Genomic DNA, 23,061 nt, shown 5'->3' on the forward strand with positions numbered 1-23,061 from the left:
GTTCCAGAGCCGTTTCAGGTTTTGTGCCCCAAGAGAAAAAGTGCCATTTGGAAAGCACGAGGGTTTGTGCAATCAAATGATGCTGTTGCGGCTCCAAGCTCAACCTAACCATTCATATGCTGCTTCTCCTGGAATATTGAACAATTAACAGAGTTAAAAGGGCCTATAACCCATCACACTGTGTCAGGATGGTGAAGGCAGAAAGGATGAGATCCTACATATCCTCATTTCACATAAGCCCCTTTCTCCATTTTGAATGTGCCCAGTTCTCCTGCTCTGTTGGTGAATGAAAGCGGGAAAAATGAGTAACAAGTAGAGCAGGCTCTAGAAAAGCAACTTTAGCTCCTGTTCTAGGAGGTTTGGTCCTAGCACAAGGGAAGAGATTTGAAGAACAGTAGTTTGCAGGGAGAAATTGAGAGTTGTGCAAATCTTCCAGGATGAAGAGGCCTCATGCTGCTCTTTTCAGCCAGGTCCTCTTTTATGGGAAGAGCTTAAGGAACAAGAACGCAGCCATTTTTTAACTTAACATGATGTAGTAATGCATCCACCTCACAATTGCATGGGCTCAAATGAGATTTCAGAGAGAGAAAAAAAAAAATTATTCCCAGAAAGTACATTAGGAAATGTAGGAAGGTGTGAAGAAAGAGTGAGGTGAGAAAGGAAATGCAAATAAGGAGATTTTACAGGCTAAAGCGGTCCTGGTTTAAAGTATCACTTTTTTTCTCAGAAGGAGAAAAAAAATTAGATCATGGATGATCCATGGTCAGAGAGCACGGATGGGGTATGGAGCTGGGCTTGCTGCTAATCTAAGACAAAAAACTACAGAGACACTGACAGGACTTTTGAAAGTGCAAATTGTTATCATTTACATTACCTGAAAATCCACAGTCCCACTGCTCCCCACTGGCATGGGGCGAAAGTTTGGAATATGGGTAATTTATCACAGTGCAGACACCAAAGGTGAAGCGTTTCACCTTTTCAGCAGGTGGAGTGGAAAGGAGGATTATGACGATGTCTGGAAAGGACTTTGGGCTCTACTTTCCAGCCGGTTTTTCTCAGCAAAGAAGGTTGAATTAAAGTATCTGCCGATGTCTGAAGGTGAGCACCTGCCCGTTTGCCTGGCAGCTGTTCCAACCGGGAATGTGGGATCTGTCCCCAATTTCAGCCGAGCCTGAAAGTGGGGAAAGCAACGCCAAAGTCTCCATCAGTGAGGAGGGGGTGAAGGTGCTGGGAAGTGCTCCAAAGGGGATGGAGGTTTGTTCGTGGTGTGCGAGCAAGCCTTGTTATGCGCCAGAGAACTGTGGGACGCAAACCCTGGTGTTCCCTGGTCACACTTGTGGTTCTCTTCTTTGCTCTGAGGGCAGTGAGGCCCTGGCACAGGGTGCCCAGAGAAGCTGTGGTTGCCCCTGGATCCCTGGAAGTGTCCAAGGCCAGGCTGGACGCAGCTCGGAGCAAACGGGGCTAGAGGAACCCGTCCCTGCCCACGGCCGGGGAGGCGGGTTGGCACTAATCGATATTTAAGCTCCCTTCCAACCCGAACCCTTCCACGATTCCCTGATTCCTGCGCGGGGAGGGCTCCGCCGGGGGTAGGCGGGACGCTCCCGAGGCAGCCGCATCCCGAGGCGGGAGCGACAGCGCCGGGTCCCCGCTCAGCTCCGCGCTCCGCTCCCCCCATCCATCCATCCATCCATCCGTCCATCCATCCATCTATCCATCCATCCGTCCCTCTGTCCGTCCGTCCGTCCTCCCAGCGGGGGCGGCGCAGGCGGAGCGGGGCCGCCCCCGCGGAAGGAGCGCGCCGCCCCCGCCGCCCCGCGCCGCCCGCAGAGGGCGCTGCCGCCGCCCGCGCTGCGCTCCGCGCTCCGCTCCGCGCCCGCCGGGCCAGCGCAGCCCCCGGCGCAGCCCCCGCGCACAGCCCCCGCGCACGGAGCCGCGCACGGAGCCGCGCACGGAGCCGCGCACGGCCCGGAGCCCCGCGGCCGGCGGGTGCCGCTGCCCCCCCGGGGTGCGCGGCCGGCGGGAGGTGGGCGAGCGGGCGTGGGGAATGGAGACGCCCGGCGGCATCCTCGGGGCCGTGTGACAGCCAGAGGCGCTCGGAAGCCCGCACGGAGCCCGGAGCAGGAGCCCCGCAGCCGCCCTTGCCCCGTCCCGTCCCGCGGGGAGCCGGCATGGAGTGACAGCAGCCGCCAGGTAAGCGGGGCTGCCCTGCCCGAGGGGACGCTGCGCAGGTGATGCGGGGTCGCTGCCAGTGCCTTCACGCCTTTCTCCATCTCCCCCACACACAAAAAAAAAGCCTTTCCTCCGGCCCCCCGGCGGTGCCGAGGGATCCGGGGTGCGTTTCTTATGTAACCCGGGGGCGAGCAGAGGCGGCCGTTTCCCGCTGGGCGAGGGGCACAGCGGCGAGACCGCGGCCGAGGGGGACGCGGTGGGGAGGGCGGGCGGTCCCGAGGTTTCCAGCTGCCGTCGCGGGAGCCTCCCGAGTTGGTGGGAGCCCCATCCCCACGCCCTCGGGTCAAAGCGGCGCCGCCGCGACGGGACCGGGGCTGCGCCGGCAGCTCCGGGGCTCGGCTCCGGCACAGAGGGGACCGCGTCCCGCCCGGCCGCCCCCTCCCCAGCGGCGCTGCCCGAGCTGGGGAGAACTTCAAAGCGGGCAGGAAGGAAGCAGCGAGGGGACGGGGCTGTGCTCGGCCGCTGCCGTCTCACTCGTGCGCTGCGGGGAGCTGGGGTGGCCGGGGGCAGCCGGGGAGAGGCTGAGGGGAGCCGGGGTAGCGCTGGAGGCAGCAGGGGCCCGGCGGAGAGGAGCCGGAGCCGGGATGAGGGGGCGGTCAGGGAGGGGACAGCCTCCCCCGAGGGACACGGGTGGCGGAGGGGACGGGGGCGGTCACGGAGGGGTGCCCGTCTCCTCTTGTTCGGAGGGAGAGCGAGCTCGGTATCACCATGGCGACCTGAGGGAGGAAAGAGCGAAATAAATAAATAAGTAGGAGATAACACCCCCCCCTTCTTCCACTCCCCCCCACACCCCGGCCCTCGCCGTCCCTTCCGGGCCAGGTCCGGTGCCAAAGGGGGGGACAAAGACAGCGCGGACAAAACTTTCCTGTCGTGGTGAAAGCGGGAGGCGAAGGGCCGGGACACCGCGCTGGGGAAGGGACCGCAGTTTCGGGGAGCCGGGCACTCCCGGATCGCCGTGGCCGGAGCATCTTCTCCGGGAAGGGAAGCTGCCTCCTGGCTGTTTAGGATGCTTCGGACGCCTCTCTTTTCCCCCGAGCTCTCCGGCAGCCCCGGGGCTCTGCCGGACCGGCCCGGCCCCGCTCCAGCACCGCGGACAGCGCCGGCGGAGCGCGGGGGATGCGCGGGCACCGCGCGGCTCGGCGGCTTTGAAACGGGAATTCTGCGCTGGGAGGACCGGGAGAAGCCCCGAGCGATGTCCCCGCTGTTAAAATCCGCCCCGAGCCGCTCCCTGCTGGGCTGGGAAGACTCCCCCAGGGCCACTAAACTTTCCTGAGCCGAGCGAACGGCAGGAGCCGGGAGCAAAGACGTTTTTTAAAAAAACCCGTCTTTCCCACGAGCGAGCTCGGGGTGGTTTTTTTCGGGCTGTTTTGCGGCGGTTCTCCGTAAGCTGTTACGGGTAGATGCATCCCCCAGCAGGAGCGTTGGCACGGGCACAAGGCCTGTGAAAGGAGCCCTGCAGAAATCGTGAGGAATGCCCGGCCTCAGCTGGTTTGCCCGCAGGAAACTCGCGGAGGAAATAGCGCTTTGGAAGGAGCTGCGCTCTCTCGGCTCAGGGAGTCATCCCACTGCTGAGGGGCACAATTGCACAGGTGGAGTTTTGTGTCGGGTCAGCCGTGGTCAGCTCGTTGCAAAAACACCCTCTTCTCCTCGGAACAGCTGGAGACCAGTTTAAATAAATGTAAAAAGCGAAAGGGGGGCGGGGTGGGGGGGAAGTGTTGGGGTTAGTGAAAACGCACCAACAGCCAGGATACATTTCTTGCCCTGATGGGTTGTAAATCTCTGGCTCAGCTCGCCTTTACCTGTCTCGTTCTAGCAGTTACACATGCAGTTATTACCTCAGACTAGGGAAAAAATCGGTCTAGGAAAGCAAACAACATAATTAATACTATTCACTGGGGGAGATAGAGATGGATTAGTCACTTTTGGGCCGTTCACTGTGTCGGGATGTTCGTTTTTCATTAAGCAAACGGAATTTATTTGGTCTTGCCTCGGTGCTGATAGGCAGTAAACTATAGGTACATGGAGAGTTATTGGTTTGGAATCCGAATCCCCGGCGTCTCTGGGCTGTGCTTTAGCTATCAGCAATCTGTCAAACCACACCGGGACTGGTTTCCTGCTCTGCCTGCCTTCCTTCTTGCTTATAAATTCTCTGTCTCAAAGAATTCTGGATGAGACAAACACATGGGCGAGTCCCAGCCAAGTATGTGTTAATTTGGGTTGTTTGGTTTTTTGTGGATTTTTTGTTTGATTGTTGTTTTGTTCTATTCTATTCTATTCTATTCTATTCTATTCTATTCTATTCTATTCTATTCTATTCTATTCTATTCTATTTATTCCTGTGATGCCCAGGGTGGGCATTTAAGGGTTGGACTCTAGTGGGAAGTGTCCCTGATGATCCTTAAGGTCCCTTTAAGCCCAAACCATCCTGTGATTCCCTGCAGGGGCTCCAGGCAAATTCCTTGCTGAGAATAACAAATCCTTTTTTTAGTGTAAATCCACATTTTACCCCGACTCCACTCCTGGAGTGTACTAATGAGTTAAGCCTTTATGGAAACGGAGACCTGGATATTTTAATGCTGGGCCTCCCATTTCCAAGCCTGTGTCCCAGGGAATATGGGAATAAAGGCCTGAACTGTAAGTACAAGCTCAGGAACTCATAATTTTCCTGTGGGAAAATGAGAAGTAACAGAAGCCAACTCTTCAGGGCAGTTACCAAACCATTTGCAATACTTGAAGTTATTGATTTCCTTACATAAGGCAGGGCTCCTGCAGTGCCACAACAATGCTATCAGATCATTACCAAATGATTTTGACTCACAAGCAAATAAGGAGAGAATTAATTACAGCAGCACCAACCGAAAGCCCCACGACCACAGCCTCAATTAGGAAAAAAAAAAAAAACCAGCAACAATTCTTTGTGTAATTTCTGCCGGTGCATTTGCGCCACACTCAGCTTGAGCTTCCCAAGACACATCATTTCACTGCTGAAAAGACTTGTTTTTCACAAGCATGTGTTTGGAGCCTTGTTTTGTAGTCCTTTTGGTTGAAACGTGGTACTTTGGAAGGAGAATAAGATCTCTCCTTCAAACTGTGTAAGAGAAGCAGGATTTCATTTATATTTTCATAAAATCTCCATCACAGTGGATATGTTCAAGTATTTCACAATAGGTTTAGGTATAAGCCTCATGTTCTTTCTTCCACCTCTCAGGAACTCTGGACACTGTTGGTGTAGGGTTACTGTGTCTGTGACGATCTTCTCATGGTATTTTTACATATACAAGCTGTTTTATTCAGGGCTTGCCTACCTCCTTCTGTAAAAGCAAGAAGTAAAATAATTCATATTAACGCTCTCCCAAATAAATTAATTTATGTCTGAAGCAGCAGTGCTTGCCACATTGTAAAAATCCCATTTCTCTTGTATAATTTCCTTGATTTTCATTGCTGTTAAAAGTTTCAGCGCTTCCATCACCTCCCTGCTCCAGGATGTTCCTTTTTATATGGGACAATTAAGCCCTGGCAGTTTTTAAAAAGATACAAGGTTTAGGTTAATGTGTTACATTTATAGGGATGTTCAGTTTTAACTGGTGGAGGCAGCTTGAAAACAATATTCCAAATAGATTAAGTGTTAATATTTATATATAGATTGTGCAGAGTGTGATGTTTCTGAACAAACCCCAAATTTACCAAGCAGCAAACCCAAGGGAAAAGTTTTGATCTCATTCCCACTTGACTTTCTGGAAGATTTTTTTTTTTTTTTTTTTGGCTTTTAGTTCCTTGGTTTTTGGAGGTTTTCTCCAGATGCTTTGCTAGAATGCTGCTGATGTTGAAAGCACAATTTTTATGTTTTATTAATAGCTGGGATAGAAGTATTGAACAATTGTAGGTTATTGAATCCAGTTTTTCCACACAGCGCTGCAATTTTTAATGATGCCCAAGGACACTGGCTGGTGGAAGCTGGAGGCTTCTGGCAGAGCCTCATGACTGTGATGTGGAGTCTCTGCCAAAAGGACATCCCAAACCGGCCCATCCCAACCCCACACACTGCAGCACAACACTGGGATCAGTGCTGCCCATGCAGGTTCTGGAGGAGAAAAACCTCTGTGGCAAAAATTCTTGTGAAGAGCCCGGAATTTTTCCGTCCTTAGTCTGGCAGGTATGGATCCTGTCCATAAGGAGGCTCAGAGCACCTTTAACTCCTCGTTTAACTCCTCACCTCCTCCTCATTTAACTCCTCACCCACGATTTGCCTCCCAGAATATCCCCCAGGGCCAGGGGAATTTGGCAGCTGAGAAAACCATTTGAAAAGCTCATTAAAGTGGATTTTTGCACTCTATTCACCAGCTCCTGCACATGGCCAGCAGAACATCCTGTCCTCAGACACAGGACAAAAAATAAACAAAGCGGGGAGATTCTCAAGTTCTTCAAAACCGGGCAATTTCTGCCCTCAGAGTCACACAATGCCCAGTAAAATTGAAGAATTATAGAATCACAGAATGGTTTGGATTGGAAAGGACATTGAAAATCATCTTGTTCCAGCCCCCTGATGTTAGCAGGGAACCTTCCCCTAGAGCCCCACCCAGCCTGGCCTCGAACACCCACTGAAAATCTTCACAGTGCAAGGGCCCTCCGCAGCCCTGACTGCACAAGCCCCAGCTTCTGCCAGAGGTTGCACAAGAAGTTTTAACAGAAGTGCCAAGGGCTGGTCAGAGAAGTTTTTTGGTTCGTTGGTTTTTTTTGGTTTTTTTTTTCCGGAGTATTACTCAATAGAGCTTTGAATTAAAAAATAGCCACAAGGCAAAAGCCCCTTCTGCTGCTCTTTTCCAGTTACAACCTCAGGTTAGACATTAATGGTGGCTGGATGTCTATGCCCACAGTAGCCACCGATCTCCAGCTGGAAATTACTCACTTCCAAGAAGAATTTACTTTCTTGTCTCACTCTGGTACAAAAACAACGGAGTCTATCCAAGGGCAGAGCCTGCCTTGCCATCAGAAAACCCTTATCATTTGCACATACTGCTTGCAATCCACAGGAGTAAATTACGATTCCACAGAGATTTAAGGGTTTTTTTTTGAAGTATCTGCATTAATAACTCTGTGTGTGAGTGCAGACAGTGAAGGCTCAAACACTTAGACCAGGGAGCCTCTTGTTAATCCCCACCCTGTCCGGCCACGTCCGTGCTGAGGGAGCTCAGCTTCAGACTCTGACTTCTCTATGGACGTCCAGACCCTCAGAAAAACCTCTCAGGCACAGGAAGCCTCTGACTCCTCCTAAAACTGAGGATCAGGGTGCCCAGAGCAGCTGTGGCTGCCCCTGGATCCTGGCAGTGCCCAAGGCCAGGTTGGACATCGGGGAAGGTGGCCCTGCCCGTGGAACTGAATGATCTTAAGGTCCCATCCAACCCAAATCGTTCTGGGATTTTATGAGTTTGGGGGTGCTGGCACAAATGTAAATGTGAACTTTGCCGTTTGGCTTTGAGGCCTGACCCTCATGTGCCCCTTGGCTAAAGGAGGTTAGAGACATTTTGGGTGGGGAGAGGGGCTCCAACACACCCCTGGGTGTGCTTCCACAACCCATGCCAGGCCTGCAGAAACAGCCTCAGTCACGACTTAATTCCATTTCATACCCTTGGACCCGTGTTGGGTCTTTAAACTCAGCTGTGCCTTCAGGAAGAGCAGTCCCAGGTCTGATTGCTACTGCCACAGCAGCCATGGCATTTCAGAGGCAAATAAACTCTGAGGATCAGAGGTTTGTAGAGCTGGTCTGGATTATCCCACCTTCCTCCCATCCGCAGGGACTGTTGGAGGCTGACCTGAGGAAGTCACCATGCACAGGAGTTTTTCTGGGGGACTCTCTGGAGCAGAACACTGGGGCTTGCTTCCTGTTGAAAAGCCAAGTGCTGGCATTTGTGCTGATTTCTCTTAAAAAAAAACAAAACAAAACAAACAAAAAAAAACCACCAACCAACCAAACCCAAAACACTTCTGGACAAGAAAACAATAATGTGCAGATTGAAAGGGTGAAACAGCAGGCTGAGGGAACGAATGGCATGATGAGAGCCGGCACGAGAGCATCGTTAATTCAATGCTCTAATCAACTGTGTTCTGCAGTGCTTTATCACAGCCAGCCCTGCTTCAGCCTCTCCGGCTCAGAGCACTTTGCAGCATTGCAGGAAATCCTCTGCTTTTTGCTTCCCATTATAAAAAAAACCACATAATCTCATTGTGCCTTGTCAATACAGACAACTTTGTCAATGAAAGCAAAGGAGGAATTAACGTGTAATTTAGTATTTATCATAATCAAGAGCAGGGGTTCATTAGAACAATGAGCAATTGTCAAATTATTTCTCTGAATAGTTATTCGAAGAATGAGAAAAGAGTATTTCCTACCTTCCTGCTTTTTCTCCCACCATCTCCTGCTTACACTCAGAGCCTGCACTTTCCATCAGCCTGCCAGATCAATTTCTCATTCCTGAGAAGAAGCATTTATGTTAAATGATTGTAATTAAGAACCTCCTTACAGCTCAATAGCTGTCTGGGCACGCAGAGGTAATTCCCCGTCGATTTCCATGGGGCCAGGATTTCACAGGGTGATCTTCAAAAGGCAACACCAGCTTTGGAAGTGCAGCTTCCCTGGGCTTCTTCGAGTGTCTTAGAATGGAATCATAGAATCATTAACGTTGGAAAAGACCTCAAGAATCATCCTGTCCAAGCTGTGACTGCTCTGCACCTTGTCCCCAGCCCAGAGCACCGAGTGCCACCTCCAGGTGATGCCTGCAGGGATGGGCACTGCAAAGCTCCCCGGGCAGCTCTTTCCAAGACCTGAGCACCCTTTCCAGGAAGAAATTGCTCGTGAGCCTCCCCTGGCACAGCTTGAAGCCATCTCCCCTTTTTCTGTCCCTTACTCCCTGGGAGAAGAGACCACCCCCTCCCCCGGCTGCCCGCTCCTGTCAGGGAGCTGTGCAGAGCAGTGAGGTCTCCCCTCAGAGCATCAATGAAAAGAGCTGATGAACATCAACTCCAAAGGGAAACTTTCAAGAAAGTCATTTTATTCCATCAAAGGCCTCAGGAGGCTTCTAGAGATGAGGCACAGTTTGGTGCCTCAAGTTTCCTGGGATGCCTCTCCAGCAGTTAAATCAGCGTGGCCATCTACAGGTGCAGCAGGTGTGGGAGATGAATCCCTGTCTGCAGAGATGAATCCCTGCCTGCACAGATGAATCCCTGCCTGCAGAGCTCCCTCACAGAACTGTGCCCACTAAACTTCTTTGCACTGTCCTGCATCTCTCTCTTCCTGCCTGGCTCATATAAAATACCAAGTTTGCCTGGAAGTCAGGTTTATTCTTCTCTCACACGGCTCCCGACACTCTCAGAGCTCCCTGGTCTCAGAGGTGGAACCAACAGCAGGGGCAGGGAGAGCACAGGTGGGAAAGGGAATGGAAGGAGTCCTTTTGAACTGATTAAAACCAGAGGCTGTTTAATGATCTCAGGACTTCTGTCGACTGCAGCAGGCTGTGGATCAGTGTCAGTGCAGAGAGGGAAGGGAAGGGAAGGGAAGGGAAGGGAAGGGAAGGGAAGGGAAGGGAAGGGAAGGGAAGGGAAGGGAAGGGAAGGGAAGGGAAGGGAAGGGAAGGGAAGGGAAGGGAAGGGAAGGGAAGGGAAGGGAAGGGAAGGGAAGGGAAGGGAAGGGAAGCTGTGCCAGCTTTGGTGTGTTCTCCTGAGTGTGCTGCTGGCTTTGTCTGGTACAAGTGCAGGAGAGCAGAGCTGTTAGATGAGAAACGCATAAAATGTCTCAGTTCTTCACTGGATGGGAGCTGGGGATTATCAAACCTGCACCCAGCAGCACTTGTAGAGGGGAGGAAGGGGAAGGAGGCAGCTGGATCCCAGCCCATCAGTGCCACCCAGCATGGTGTGTCCACAAGCTGGGCACAAACCCAGCGTCTCTCCAGTCATCTCAAAATCCAGGGCTGGTGTGATTCACTGCACAAGAATTCCAATACTTCAGGTAGATAATCATGTTCAATAAACTAGATACGTGTTTGTCCCAGCCGAGTATCCCGCAGGGATGTGAGCAATCCTTGGGACGCTGCTGGATTCTGACTACGAGGCATAATTACATTAAAGCATAAAGTGCATCCCAAGCCTTCCCTGATCACAAACAAAGCAGTGCTAACCCACTTCCCCCAAACACGCCAAAGTTACCACTAAAACCTGCAAGAGAAACAAACAGAACGTTGTAGTGACCAAGAAAATATTTCAGCAGTATCTGCAGTGTTCTAGTGATGGTGACTGTAATTACACGTTGGACATTTGCAACAGGATATTAAGGATTGATTTACTGTAGATGTTTCCCACACATTCACCACAACTAAGCTTTTCCATAAAACAGGACTTGAAGATTTAAGGGTGACCCTAAAGTTGTGCTGCAGTTCCAAATTCTGGGTCTAGCCAGAGGAAGGAAAGCTATATCAAAATATGAGATGGTTAAAATTTGGAAGGGGTGGGAAGGAGAAGAGCTTGAGAGAGAAGGGAAAATTACATTAAAAAAAAAAAAAAAAAAAAAAAAAAAAAAAAAAAAAAAAGGAATGGGAAAAAAAGCCCTAGAATTGGATCATAAAGACTCCCATATTTGGAGCAGTCCATTCCACAGTTCTGGGATTGTTCCCTGGAATTTAGGTGACCTGGAGCATCTGGATGTTGCTGGTCACTATTTTCTACCCCTTGCAAGTGGCAGATTTGTGGTCTAAGCTACAGCAGTGAATTCAGTGACACAATACTACCAAAGCCTTTGCCTTCTGGGTAGATGGGAAATATTTTTCCTTGAGCAATTATTTTTTATAAACTGCTCTCCAGAAAAGAAAGGGGACTCTCTGTGTATAAGCAGCAAATGCCTGGTATTGACACGCTGCATTCCAGCAGTGTTTGCTGCAAGAAAGAGCTTTTGCTCTTCCATGGAATGAGGCACAAGGACAGCAGATATGAAACCAATTTGCCTCCAGAACTTCAACACAAATACCATATAAAGTAAAATATAATAATAATAATAATAATAATTATAATAATAATAATAATAATTATTATTATTATTATTATTATTATTATTATTATTATGTTTGTAAAGAGCAGAACTCACTGTTTGTTTGTTGTTTTGCTTTTAATTCCAGCTGCTTTCAGAAGCCAGACTGGTGGGGTTGGGCACAACTTAAATATTAGAAGAGAACTAAGCAGGAAAATCAGGTAGGGCCTTGGAATTACAGCAGAGAAAAGATTTATGATATTAACATGAGAGGAAATAATAATAACAAAAGAAAGTGGAGGGAGCCTTGCAGGAAATGCTCAGGAATAGTAAAACCCACCAAGCTGCTACAGAAATAGAATCACAGAAAATATGAGATCTTCTAAATGCATTTTAGTCAAAGAGCATTAAAGTCTCTCCGTTCACTTCAAGGGGCTTCGTATCAGACCTTAAATGTAAATTTATTTTAAACAGGCTGGTAGGTGGGAGAGAGAGGTCTGGCATGCAGCTTCCTTAGCACATCCCAGGATGACTTCATCCCTTCAGACTGGCATCAGAAATATTCGTATAATCCAGCCTCAACTCTGTTCCTCTTTGTGCTTTGTCAGTGTAAACGCAGATCCAGCAGAGTTGATCCAACGACACACTCTAGAAACTTCTACAAATGCTCCCAATCCTTTCCCATTGTGGTGTTTTCAGATGGAGTTTCTCACATTTGGCCACAATGCAAGCTCGTGGTGCTCCCATGGGAGTTTTGCTGCTCCCCAGGATCAAAAAGCACATTATCGACAGAGGTGGATGTGCATCAACCCAAACATCCACCAGGAGCTGCAGCCTGAGTGTTTCTGCAGGATCTTTAATTAAGAACAGCCTGCCTTAAGTCCAAAGCATGGATTTGTGAGTAAATATGAAAACAGATTTCAAAGCAGCTTATTTTAAAATTAATGACTGTTGGCACCTGCATGGAACGTCAGTCAAGAGCGGTCGAGGTGAGCACAGCTGAAATGGTGAAATAAAAATATTAAGCCATCTGTTATATTTTACATATTATTTTTAGTAATGCAGTGAAAAAAAAAAAAAAAAAAAAAAAAAAAAGTCAGATTTATTCCTACTTCCCCTTAATGAAGTTTTCCAGAAATAAGTAGTGCACTAACAGGCTCTTGACAATTTATGGCAGTAACCAGTCCATAAAAAGCCTGTTAAAAGGACAAGTGAGATTCAAACCATCAAATGTGTAGGCAGGGCCACCCCATAAGTTTCAAGACAAAAGCCAGCCCAGGAGCTGGGCTGTGCAGTTGGAAAAGGTGGGAGCAAACAGTGGCAGCTGAAATGGCAAGAAAAATCTTCATTTTGTTCTTGAAAACAACGCCTCAGGCAGCACCCTCCTTATGAGCAGAACAGTGGGAAAAACGCGACTTCACCGTTTGCAAATTACACAGAGGAAGAACTTTAAATTCCCACAACAATTTCTGGCTTCAGGTGAATTTCTCATTTCAGTGAAATCTGAAGTTGAGTGAGGCTGGATCCAAAAGCACATATTCCGCATCTCAGCCCAGCCACAGTCTAAAAACTGTGTTTTTGTGAGTTGGCCTCAGATGAATTGAGCATCTTTAGTGAAGATGCACCATCAGGAAAAGCCACAAGCAAAAAAACAAACCAGAACAAAACTCCACATACACACACACACACACAAAAACAAAAAAAAAAAAAAAAAAAAAAAAAAAAAAACAAACAAAACAAAAAAAAAAAAAAAAAAAAAAAAAAAAAAAAAAAAAAAAAAAAAAACCCAAACTAAATTTCAGGTCTAGCTCTCCAGTTCTAATCGTATTTATCAAAGCCATACTCAATAAATTAGAATTAGCCCTCCTGCTCAATCTCACACACCAGTGTGAGAGGCAAGAAGGAGGGGACCAGTGTAGTTTGATGCAGCTGGATAAACATGAATTAATTATTAGCAGAGAGGCCAAAATTAGAACTGTTAGAACTCAAAGTTAAAAAGAAAAAAAAAAAAAGTTTCAAAGTGTCTCTCCCCAAATAGAAATGTTCATATAACTAACTGGAATATAAAATGCTTTATCTTTATGCTGCCCGTGATTCTTTCCTCTGAGCCAATGTAAAGAACCTGATCTCGTGTGTCCCCCCCAACTTCCAGGATTTAGGTGGATGTGGAAAGACTCTTGCCCAGCATGTGTGTGTAGTTATTATTCTGATTTAGCACCCATCACGGATCTTAAATGAACTCAGGGGAAAAAAAAAAAAAAAAAAAAAGAATGAAAACACAAATACAAGAGCTGTTATATAATTTCACAGGATTATAGAAAAACAGATTAGAAGGGAGCTCTGGAGGTCTTTCACAGGTGCCAGGAAGGGGGAATAATCCCATTCCTCAGCCATTTGTTCCCAAAGCATCCCAGTGCACGTTCAGCCTTCACTGCTGGAGGCTGGGCAGCTGATCCAGGTCAAAGTGGAGGTTTTTGGAATTCCCAGATTTTATCCCACAGTGGGTTGGTTCCCAGCCTGTATTGATGCATGGGCTGCTCTTTTCCAGGTGCAGGACTTGGTGTTTTTAACTTGTTCAACTTCGTGAGGTTCTTGACAGCCCGTTTTTTGTTTTTAGTCTGAGTGACATCCCTGTGCCTCTACTGCTCCTTCCAGTTTGGGATCACCTGGAGGCTGAGATTCCTTTGGTGCCCTAAAAGGAATCGACCCCCAAGGGGCACCACGAGCTGCGAGACTGGAATCTGCAGTCCCTTCAAAGGCCAAGCCCATTTCCCACTCCTCCTTACAGTCCATCCATCCACTCCATTTGTCCTTTTTTTTTTTTTTTTTGGCCAGCAAAACTGTGAGTTAATGTTGAAAATCCTGCTAAAAACTTGCTGCTCTCCCCTCACCCACAGACGCAGACAATTTGTGGTGAAAATCTGTCAGATTGGCCAGCCATGGATAAATTTGTTGCCTGGAGAGGTTGTGGAGTCCCCATCGCTGGCAGTGCCCAAGGCCAGGTTGGATTTTTTCTTGGAGCAGCTTGGGACAGTGGAAGGTGTCTCTGCCCATGGCAGGGGTGGAACTGGATGAGCTGTAAGGTCCCTTCCATCCCAAAACATTCTATTATTCTACATTCTACAGCTCTAAATCCAAGCTGGCTGTTCCTGACTGTGTTCCTGTGTTTCGTCTTTCTGGAAATAGCTTTTTTTGAGAATATATTCACTAGCTTTCCCAAGGAGTTAAGGAAAGTTAATCAGCCTGTTGTTCTCTAAATCTACCTTCTTATTTTCCTTAAAAGGACAATAAATCATCTCCCTGTTACAGCCATAGGGGATTTTTTTATTTTTTTTTAATGTAGTTTCATTTTAAATGTTTTCACGTTCGTTATTCTAATTTTCAGATTCCGTAATTCCTTCCACTTGGAACATCCTCGTCTCTTGGTGCTAACTTGGCTGATTCTCAGGGTATAACTTGATTTTCTGTGCGAACAGTCCATCACCGGATGATTTCTTGGCAATCTTTTTCAGATTTGTGTCACATTTCTAGAAGGTTTATATTTCATTCCTAAAGCCTTCTCGTGCAGAAAGTAGGAGCACAGCATCCCAGTCCAGGAATGGGTTTGGAATTTTCCTTCATGAAGTGTTACATTTATGAAATTCCTGCCCTCGCTAAATATTTCAATTCTATCCTTTCCATGTGCACCGGCACTGGAATAGAAGTAATTTGAGAAACTTTTAAGTAATTTGCAACAAAATAAAGGTCAGTGAAAGAGTTTAATCATTCAATTGGCAAATATTTGTTGTCTGAGCAGCTCTGCACTGCTGGAGCCCTTGGAGAATACACAATTCCTCAGGAATTTTGCTTTAGTTGCTTCTGAGCCGTCCTTGTTTTTCTTCTGATGTTTCCAAGTGGGTATTTTTGATCCCAGCCAAACATAAAAGGTGGCGGCTGCTTTTGAAGTGACTGAGAGTTTCCCAACTCGTTTCAGTGGGAATAAATTGAAACCCTTAATTACATTTTGTCATCTCTATCAATCTTTGTGGAAGAACTTCAGCACAGTGATATTTTCCTCATAGGCATATCCTTGTGGGATAATAATTGAAAATGTGAGTTAACTGCATTAGCTATCACATAATCAGGGGGTTTTTTTCTAAGACAGTCAGATTTCTGATTGACTTAACTGCTACAGCAGTGACTTGAATTAAACAGCTGCCATTTTGCCATTAAAAGCAGAGCAAGAGGATTACAGGGAATTCTGAAACAAATAAATCCTTGCTCCACTCTGCTTTCGTACAAACTGTTTTCTCCAGTTTCTCTCTCGGCTTCATTGCTACACACATCTATAGACTCTACCCAAAGCCATCAGAGCTCTTTCAGGTGCTGAAATAAACTAAATATTCATTATTTACTCCCCATCAAGTGGCTGATCTTTGTCTCACCTTCTTTTCCCTTTGCTCCTTCTCCTTGCATCTGTAGCAAAGTTAAAAAAAAAAAAAAAAAAAAAAAAAAATCAGATCTTTTCTTTTTCCATTCAGTTTTTCAAGGCTGCTGAACAAAGCCTTTTATCCCCACTGTGCCTTTGTAAATGTGCCATAGTTACCCTCCACACTTGGATGGATTCCCCACATCCCTCCTGAAGCTGTTCTTCCCTTTCCCTCAATAAATATTAACGACAAAGCTCAGGCTCATAAAAATGTGTTGACAAGGGGGTGAATTATCCTGTTTTGAGGGGTAGGAAAATTTTAATTTGCTCAGGGCATAAATTCCATTCTTTAGCACAGCCCTTCACCTGTTCTGGAATGGTTGTTGTTTCCCCACTGGATATATATTCTGTTTCCTCCTGGAATGATAAATTTTGCCCTCAGAATATGAGGAAAAAATATTTTGTCCTCAGAATATGAGGCTGAGGGGCTAAGAGGTGCTAAGAAACCCTTCAGAAAACAAACCACAGGCAGAGAGAAAATGCCATTTTCTAAACAAAAAAGCAATTATCCCTTATTAACCTGTGCCTCTTCTACAGGCATGGGGCCAAGATGAAAGAACAGAGTCCTTACTAAAAAAAAAAAAACCACAAGGAGAGTTTATTTTAGGAAACAAACCTGTGGCTTCAGGACAGGGACCTGGAGGGTGATGCTGCAGGGCTGTTTGTCCTCCCTCAGACCCATCAAAATCTTCAGAGTGTTCAGTGGACACCCTTTCTGTGCAAAATCAAATAATGGCTCTCTCCTAATTCCCAGCATTTTGAACTCTTAAGTGGCATCTGAAAGAGAAGCTTTTCTCCTGCCTCTAGCAACTCCCACAGAAAGAGGAACATTTGGAGCCTAGCACGGTTCCAGTAGACGCAGCACACGGCATCTCTCAGCTCCACAGCAGTGACAGGGCCAGGAAAGGAAGATCTGATGGAAAGAGATGCAGGAAGGATTCCATGGCCAGCTCCTGTCACCTATTTGCACCAAACAAAGATCTCATGCTAAGTACCCGGTTATCCATGTTTGCATCAGGTCTCTGGATGAAATCCTCGGGCTGCAGCAGCTCATTACACACAGAGAGACTTTGCCTGGCACAATCATCCTCTAATCTGAATAATCCCCGTTACAGAACTTTGTTCTTTTAGCTGTCACAAACCGAGGCCGTTCACCTTCCTCGCGGAATTCAGTGCTCCGTCCCACTGTCACTTTCCTCACCGAGCAATCCCTGTCTCTCCATGCTGCTGCAGCATTACATAACCACCCCTGTGCCAAAGCCGGAGGAAAAGCCAGCTCAAGAGCCCAGCACAGCACAGCCACGTCCAGGTGCCTCCTTGGAGAGAGGCACAAAATCAGAGTAGGCCAATTCCCCTCTGGAATTGCGGTGCTGGGATGGAGAGAGGAGAGAATGATGTGCTGAGTCCAAGAGAATACAGCACCTCTGTAAAGCTGCTCATATTCCAGGGAAGAATTCCAGTCTTTCCTTCAGTAAGGGTGTGAATTTCTCTCAAGGTGCCTGAACAGGGATTAATAGAAAACATTAAATGAGTAGCAATACTTGTTATTTATTAAGATCCCTCTATTCAACATGCACAAAAGGCCCTCAGCTCCATTCTGGGCATACAGAGAGTGGAACAAATGCAGTGCAAACACTTCATTTATACCCAAAATTCAATGTGGTGCTGTTGCCTGGAGAATTATTCCTACCAAGAGCCAGGGCTTCTCCAGACACAGGAATGCACTCACAGTAACACTGCTATGCAACTTGCAGAGCCCAGGTTAGCGATCCTCTGCAAGAAAATGTCCCACCTTTAATTCACCCCAGGATCCAGTGTCTGCCTTAAAACAAAGCAGCAGAATTCATTTGGGATAACGGCAAGGCACTGGCCCACCAGCTCTCAAAAACTGCAAAACACAAGTTACAGGATGGAGTTTTTAGCATAACATGTTGCATTTAAGTTAAATTCAATGCACATAACCAAGAGCATGGACATTTTAACACAGGACACCTCAAAGACCAAGCAGTAGGTGTTGGAATTATGGAATGATGGAATGGTTTGGGTGGAAAGGACCTTAAAGCTCATCCAGTTCCACCCCTGCCATGGCAGGGACACCTCCCACTGTCCCAGGCTGCTCCAAGCCCCAATGTCCAACCTGGCCTTGGGCACTGCCAGGGATCCAGGGACTTTTCTGGGCACCCTGTGCCAGGGCCTGCCCACCCTTCCAGGGAACAATTCCTACCCAAGATCCCATCTAAACCCACTCTCTTTCAGTCTGAAGCCATTCCCCCTCATCCTGTCACTCCAGGCCATCATGAAAAGTATCTCTCCATCTTTCTTGCCATCTCCCTTTATCAGTATTATCATCCTTAGATGATTGCAAAGCTTTTACCACAGACCCAGCGTCAGCGTAGAGAAAGAGGAGGGATGGGCTTGGGCATCTTCATCTTTGAGACACTTTGATGTGGCACCTGGGGACGTGGGCTCGTGGTGGCCTTGGCACTGGTTGGAGTGGTTGGGCTGGATGACCTTGAGAATCTTTTCTAACCCAAGTGATTCTGAGTTTCCAGGTGTGTGCAAACACCAGTGACTTTGGCAAGGGCCTGGAATCAAAACCATGCTTAGAATCATTCATGGAAAGGTTCTAAGTGGGAGGAAGTCAATCCACTGAATAAATCCGCTTATTCCCCTGTACTTCCTGTATTTTTAGGTCAGCACTGACAACAGGTGAGATGATCAAGATGACGAGTTCCTGGTGCAACCCCTGTGCACAGAAGGTTTGTCCAGTGCTTTTCCAGGTATATTTTGCACAGGGAAGGATTTGGCACAAGTTCCAGGTAGTGACAGGAGAGGAACAAGGTGCTAATACACTGGGGATTGAAAATAGATCACGGATCTAAAAGGATCAGAACGTCAAAACTCTTGTGAGCTATTAGAAGAATCCCAGAGATTCCAGGAGCTGTCCATGGTAGGGATTTGGGGGAATTCTGTAGAAAACTGCAGCTGTGAGGGAAAGCTGTCCCCCAGAGGAAGGGCACACCCAGAGGAATCCGTATCAAGCATTAAAAGACAAGAGATTAACTGAGCTAAGTGGAGAGTTTCACCCTGACCTCACAAGAACAAACACTGAGATTGTGGCATAACATTAAAGATAATTTCCAAAAGAAATAGGGGTTAACACTGGAAGCCAAGAGACAAAGAGAAATTCAGCCTGGAAGAGGCAACACTAATAGCAGGAAATTTATCTGTGAGGAAATCAGTTGCAAGAAGGAAGTGCTGGGAGAGTTTTGTCTCACTTCTCAACAGAAAGGAAAGATGGAGATGATATTTAGTAGGATAAAGGCCAATGGGGAGCAAGGGACTATTCGAACCAAAAAGGAAGATCCTTCCTTAAAACTGGATAGGACATAACATAAATCTTGATGTTCTCAAATCAGTTAAACCTGAAGAATACACTAAAATCCAATTTGAGGCAACATCAAATCTACCTGAGGATTCATGGAGAACGAGGGAAATTCCAGTGAGCTGGAAAGAACACACGTGGTGCCTTTCTTAAACGTGAAGGATGTTTGGCAGAAAAAGGAAGAGAAAGTGGTGGACCACTCACCTTGAACTGAGCTCTCTAAAAAATAAAAACTGCTTTAGGCACCAGGAAATATAAGACAAAATGGCTTTATCAACAGCACGTTGCATCAAATCGGCCTCATTTCATTCCACAGCAGATCAACACAGGCTAAGAAGGAAGCTGAGGAGGGTCATATATTTTGATTTTATTAAGACGTTACACCATCTGCCACAGTGTTCTAATCAGGAAGCAGGGAAAGCTGGTCTAGGAAAAATTACCTTCTCATGGCTATAAAATTAACTGTAAAACAGGCCAAGGAGGAGCTACCAGGGGTGCATTGACACCATGGAAGGATGTGGCCAGCTGGGTCTGCGGAGCGCCCAATTCTGTCAGATAAAATAATGGTTTTAGTATTTTAGAGGGTAAGTTTAGCATCCAAAATGATCTCGAGAAAATGGAGAACAGGTCTGAAAAACCAGGTTCAACTCTAGTAGCAACACAGACTGTTGCCCTAAAACGGGACTAATTGGCTAAAAAAAAACAAAGAATAACAAAACACCCAAGAGTAATTGGCTACAATAACAAAGGACTGGAAACAGCTAGAGAACAAAATTCCCAAACATGCTCTAGATCTCACATATTCCACCCTGGAATATGCGAATCAGGCCCAGGAGAAGCAGAGCATCCCACTCCCGAGAACAAGGATCCAACACCTGCCTTTCTTCGTGCCTGGAGACTCTTCGCCACCACGGAACCTCTATTTTAAATTCCCCCAAAGCTGTTCGGCGTTGCTCTGAGCCAAACGCTTCCTCAAGGTGTTCAGCGCTTCAGGAATGCAGGACAGATGTTTTATCAAGCTGCTTGCGGGTTCCAACAGCCTGGTTGTGTCTGCCAGGAGGGAGAATGAAACTTTTGGCTGCCTCGCTGAGACATTTGGAGGAGGAAGAGGAGGAGGAGAAGGAAGAGAGGCCTTTACCACGGAAGGCTCCAGAGCTCTGACTGAGTCACCCCGTGCTCAGGACCCCCCAAGCAGTTAGGACTGGGGAAGTGTCATGAGTAGATGTGGGGGTTTAGATAAGTCCCTGCCTTTTTCCCAGGCCTCTGGCAGCAGGCTGTAGCTTTATTGAGGTGGCCAGCACCACTGAACTCACTCTCATTCACAAGTCTTCAATAATGACTGATTTGGTCTGTTATAGAATGGATTATTTGTTTAATAGACACAAAACAGACATAAGACTTAAACTAAATACTGCACAGGGGTAAAGACAAAAAGAAAACTACCTGTAGGTATATATGTATACAGCATAGGGTTAAAGGTACCTATTAATGTTGCAGCTAGCAAAGAAATAATAAAATTTGGGATTCAGTGTATCTTACCATCCAGTTGTTGGTGGGGCACACATTGAGATCCTTTCCCTCAATTCCTAAGAAAGTAACTGCAGAATCTGCATCCAAACTTTGGGAGAAGTCTTGAATGCTTTCAGTGTGTGTGTGTGTGTGTGTAGGGCTTCTGACTCCGTAATTCGTGTGTCATTTATAGTTTGTAAAGCAGTGTCTCTCAGTCAAGAATATTTCTTTGATCTCTTCCCACATCTGCTCTCCAGGCTAAGATGTTGATTCTCAGCTGGGACCAGAGCCTTTTTGGCACCAGAGAAGACCCCTTTGGGCCTTTCAGCCCCTGGCTTTGATGCAGTCTTGCACTCTAATTACATCAGAGTGTAATGAGCCCCCTGAAGATGTGTCAAGTCTCAGGGTTGAACTGCAGCCTCCCAGAGTGGCTTCATAATATTGTGAGATGGCTCCTTGGGTTTGTTTTGTAAAGCAAAGGTTTTCATAAAATAGAAAACAGCAAAGAGCACAGAAATAAAAGAACAAAACCATGTGCAGGTCCCAGAGAAGCATCCGACACCTGACTACGACACCCCCAAAAAGCCCTGAGCACCTCTGTGCTCCTTCTTAAATACTTAATGTTTCAGGAGGGACAAACTGGCTTGCTGTCAATAGAATCCAGCTATTTTTCTGAGGAAGAGCTAAAGAGACCAATCAGTGGTTTTTTATCTTGGCACTGAGCCAATTAGTGCCAGGACAGCAAAGAAGTTTCTGGGTCCTTTTCCCTTGTAAGAACAGCAAGGGGTGTCTTAAACCTTTCCCTAGATGGAAACACCTGCCTGGGTGTGGGGTGCATTCCTGCATGGGTCATCTCTTCTCTACCTGCTCCAGCTGTGTGTGGTGGAGAGGGGCAGGACAGGAAGAGCCTGAACCAAAAAGCCGCTGTGTGGAGGTGCCTGGCGCTGGTGGGGAAAGCAGCAGACCACAGAGGCACGTACAGCACTCCAGAAGCCTTTCAGGGCTCTCCAGCCCGGCGCACTGAAGCGGCAGAATGTTCCTCTCTGGTTTCTCTGGGCAGCAGTCACAAAAAGCAGATGTTACACTCTGCTCGTTTTTGTCACTGGCACCCGGCCCCCTGGCAGGACTCGAACGAGTGTTGGCATCCTTGGAGCAGCTGGGCGGCTTCCTTCTCTCACACAATGCCGGGCTGAACAACCTTGGAGCCTAAAACCTCGTTCCTTTGTCGTCTGGATTTTGGCAGGCTTCTCCTCCACTCCCCCTTGCTCAGACGTGGTATTCCCCAATCCTTACAGAGTCTGGGATGTGTCTTTTCTGCACCATAAATGCTGATGAAAAATAGATGTGAAATCCGTGACACCCCTTCAACTTAAACTGCAGAGACAGTTTTGAAAGTGTCCTTCCTTCTGCAGCCAAACTTCTCAGGATCTTTTTGAATTCAAGCTTCATCAATAAAACAGGAAAAAGACTTAAGCGTGATGCATTTTTACCTGGATGTCTAACATAATACACAACTTTACACAAAATGCAGAATAATTCTGACTTCAGACATACGATTTAAAAGTGAAAAGTGCAGTCATTGGCAATAAATCATTGGAAGAATGAGCGCTATTAAATCCAGCATTGACAGGTGGAAGGAGAAAAATGATGCCTTATAGATCACACTTCTTTTGCTGGAAGCTAAATGTGATGTCTTCTGTTGAAAAAAAAAAAAAATTAATATAAAACCTCCAAACAGACTTAAAAATTATCTACCTATTGGTCAAGTGCAAGGTATTAGGAATGTCATTGACAGAACATAAAAAGATAGAAATAATGTACACCTGGTTAGGCATCAGATGTCACTTTTTCTGTGTTTTGGTTAATTATTATTAAAAAAAAAAATATTCCAAAGCCAAACAAAGTTTGTCTGTGAGATCACACAATAAAATACTAGATAATATAGAATGCAAATCCTCTGGGTGGGAGTTCCAGCAGGAAAATTGGAGATGTACTCAGCAACTTGAGAAGAGAGTCATGATTCCAAGGAGAAGGAGAAAAGCTGCATGGAGCAGTGTTTCAACAGTGGTCCAAAATTGCCATAATTTCCAGATATCTTCATAAAAATCAGCCATTTAAGTCCTGCCAGCAGTCAACAGCTCAGGCATGCAGGGTGAGTTGAGCTGGACTGCTCCCAGCCAGTGAAGAGGAAATAAATATTTCCTGCCTCAAATCCTGTTTGCAGTGGGATAAAAAGATCTCTGGAAGCAAAAGGAATCACCTAAGAAAGAAAAAAAAGTAATTGAAATTAATTCCACAATTGCCACCTAAGATTTCTTTAGCTTCCTGCAGCTTGGGTGAATATATTATCCATGGGAAACGCGGTTGCACGGAAAATTCCACTGGAAGTTTAAATTGGTGCATCATCTTGAAAAGGAAGGGATGTGTTACTAAAGGGACAGGGCAAGTTCCTGGGGGAAT

At 46.8% G+C, this 23,061-nt stretch overlaps 1 protein-coding gene across 2 annotated transcripts in view; it reads left to right on the forward strand.

Moving 5' to 3' along the window:
* Positions 1-2,107: 2,107 nt before the first annotated feature.
* KCNJ6 (potassium inwardly rectifying channel subfamily J member 6) overlaps positions 2,108-23,061 on the forward strand; it is a 159,158-nt gene continuing 138,204 nt past the window's right edge. The window contains exon 1 of one of the 2 annotated variants that reach the window (XM_040055395.2): positions 2,108-2,190. The gene's annotated coding sequence lies outside the window, so the exon portion shown is untranslated. The remainder of the gene's footprint in view (positions 2,191-23,061) is intronic. The other variant, XM_040055396.2, reaches the window with a different exon arrangement.

The sequence above is a fragment of the Hirundo rustica genome, chromosome 2, assembly GCF_015227805.2.
Source record: "Hirundo rustica isolate bHirRus1 chromosome 2, bHirRus1.pri.v3, whole genome shotgun sequence".
NCBI lineage: Eukaryota > Metazoa > Chordata > Aves > Passeriformes > Hirundinidae > Hirundo > Hirundo rustica.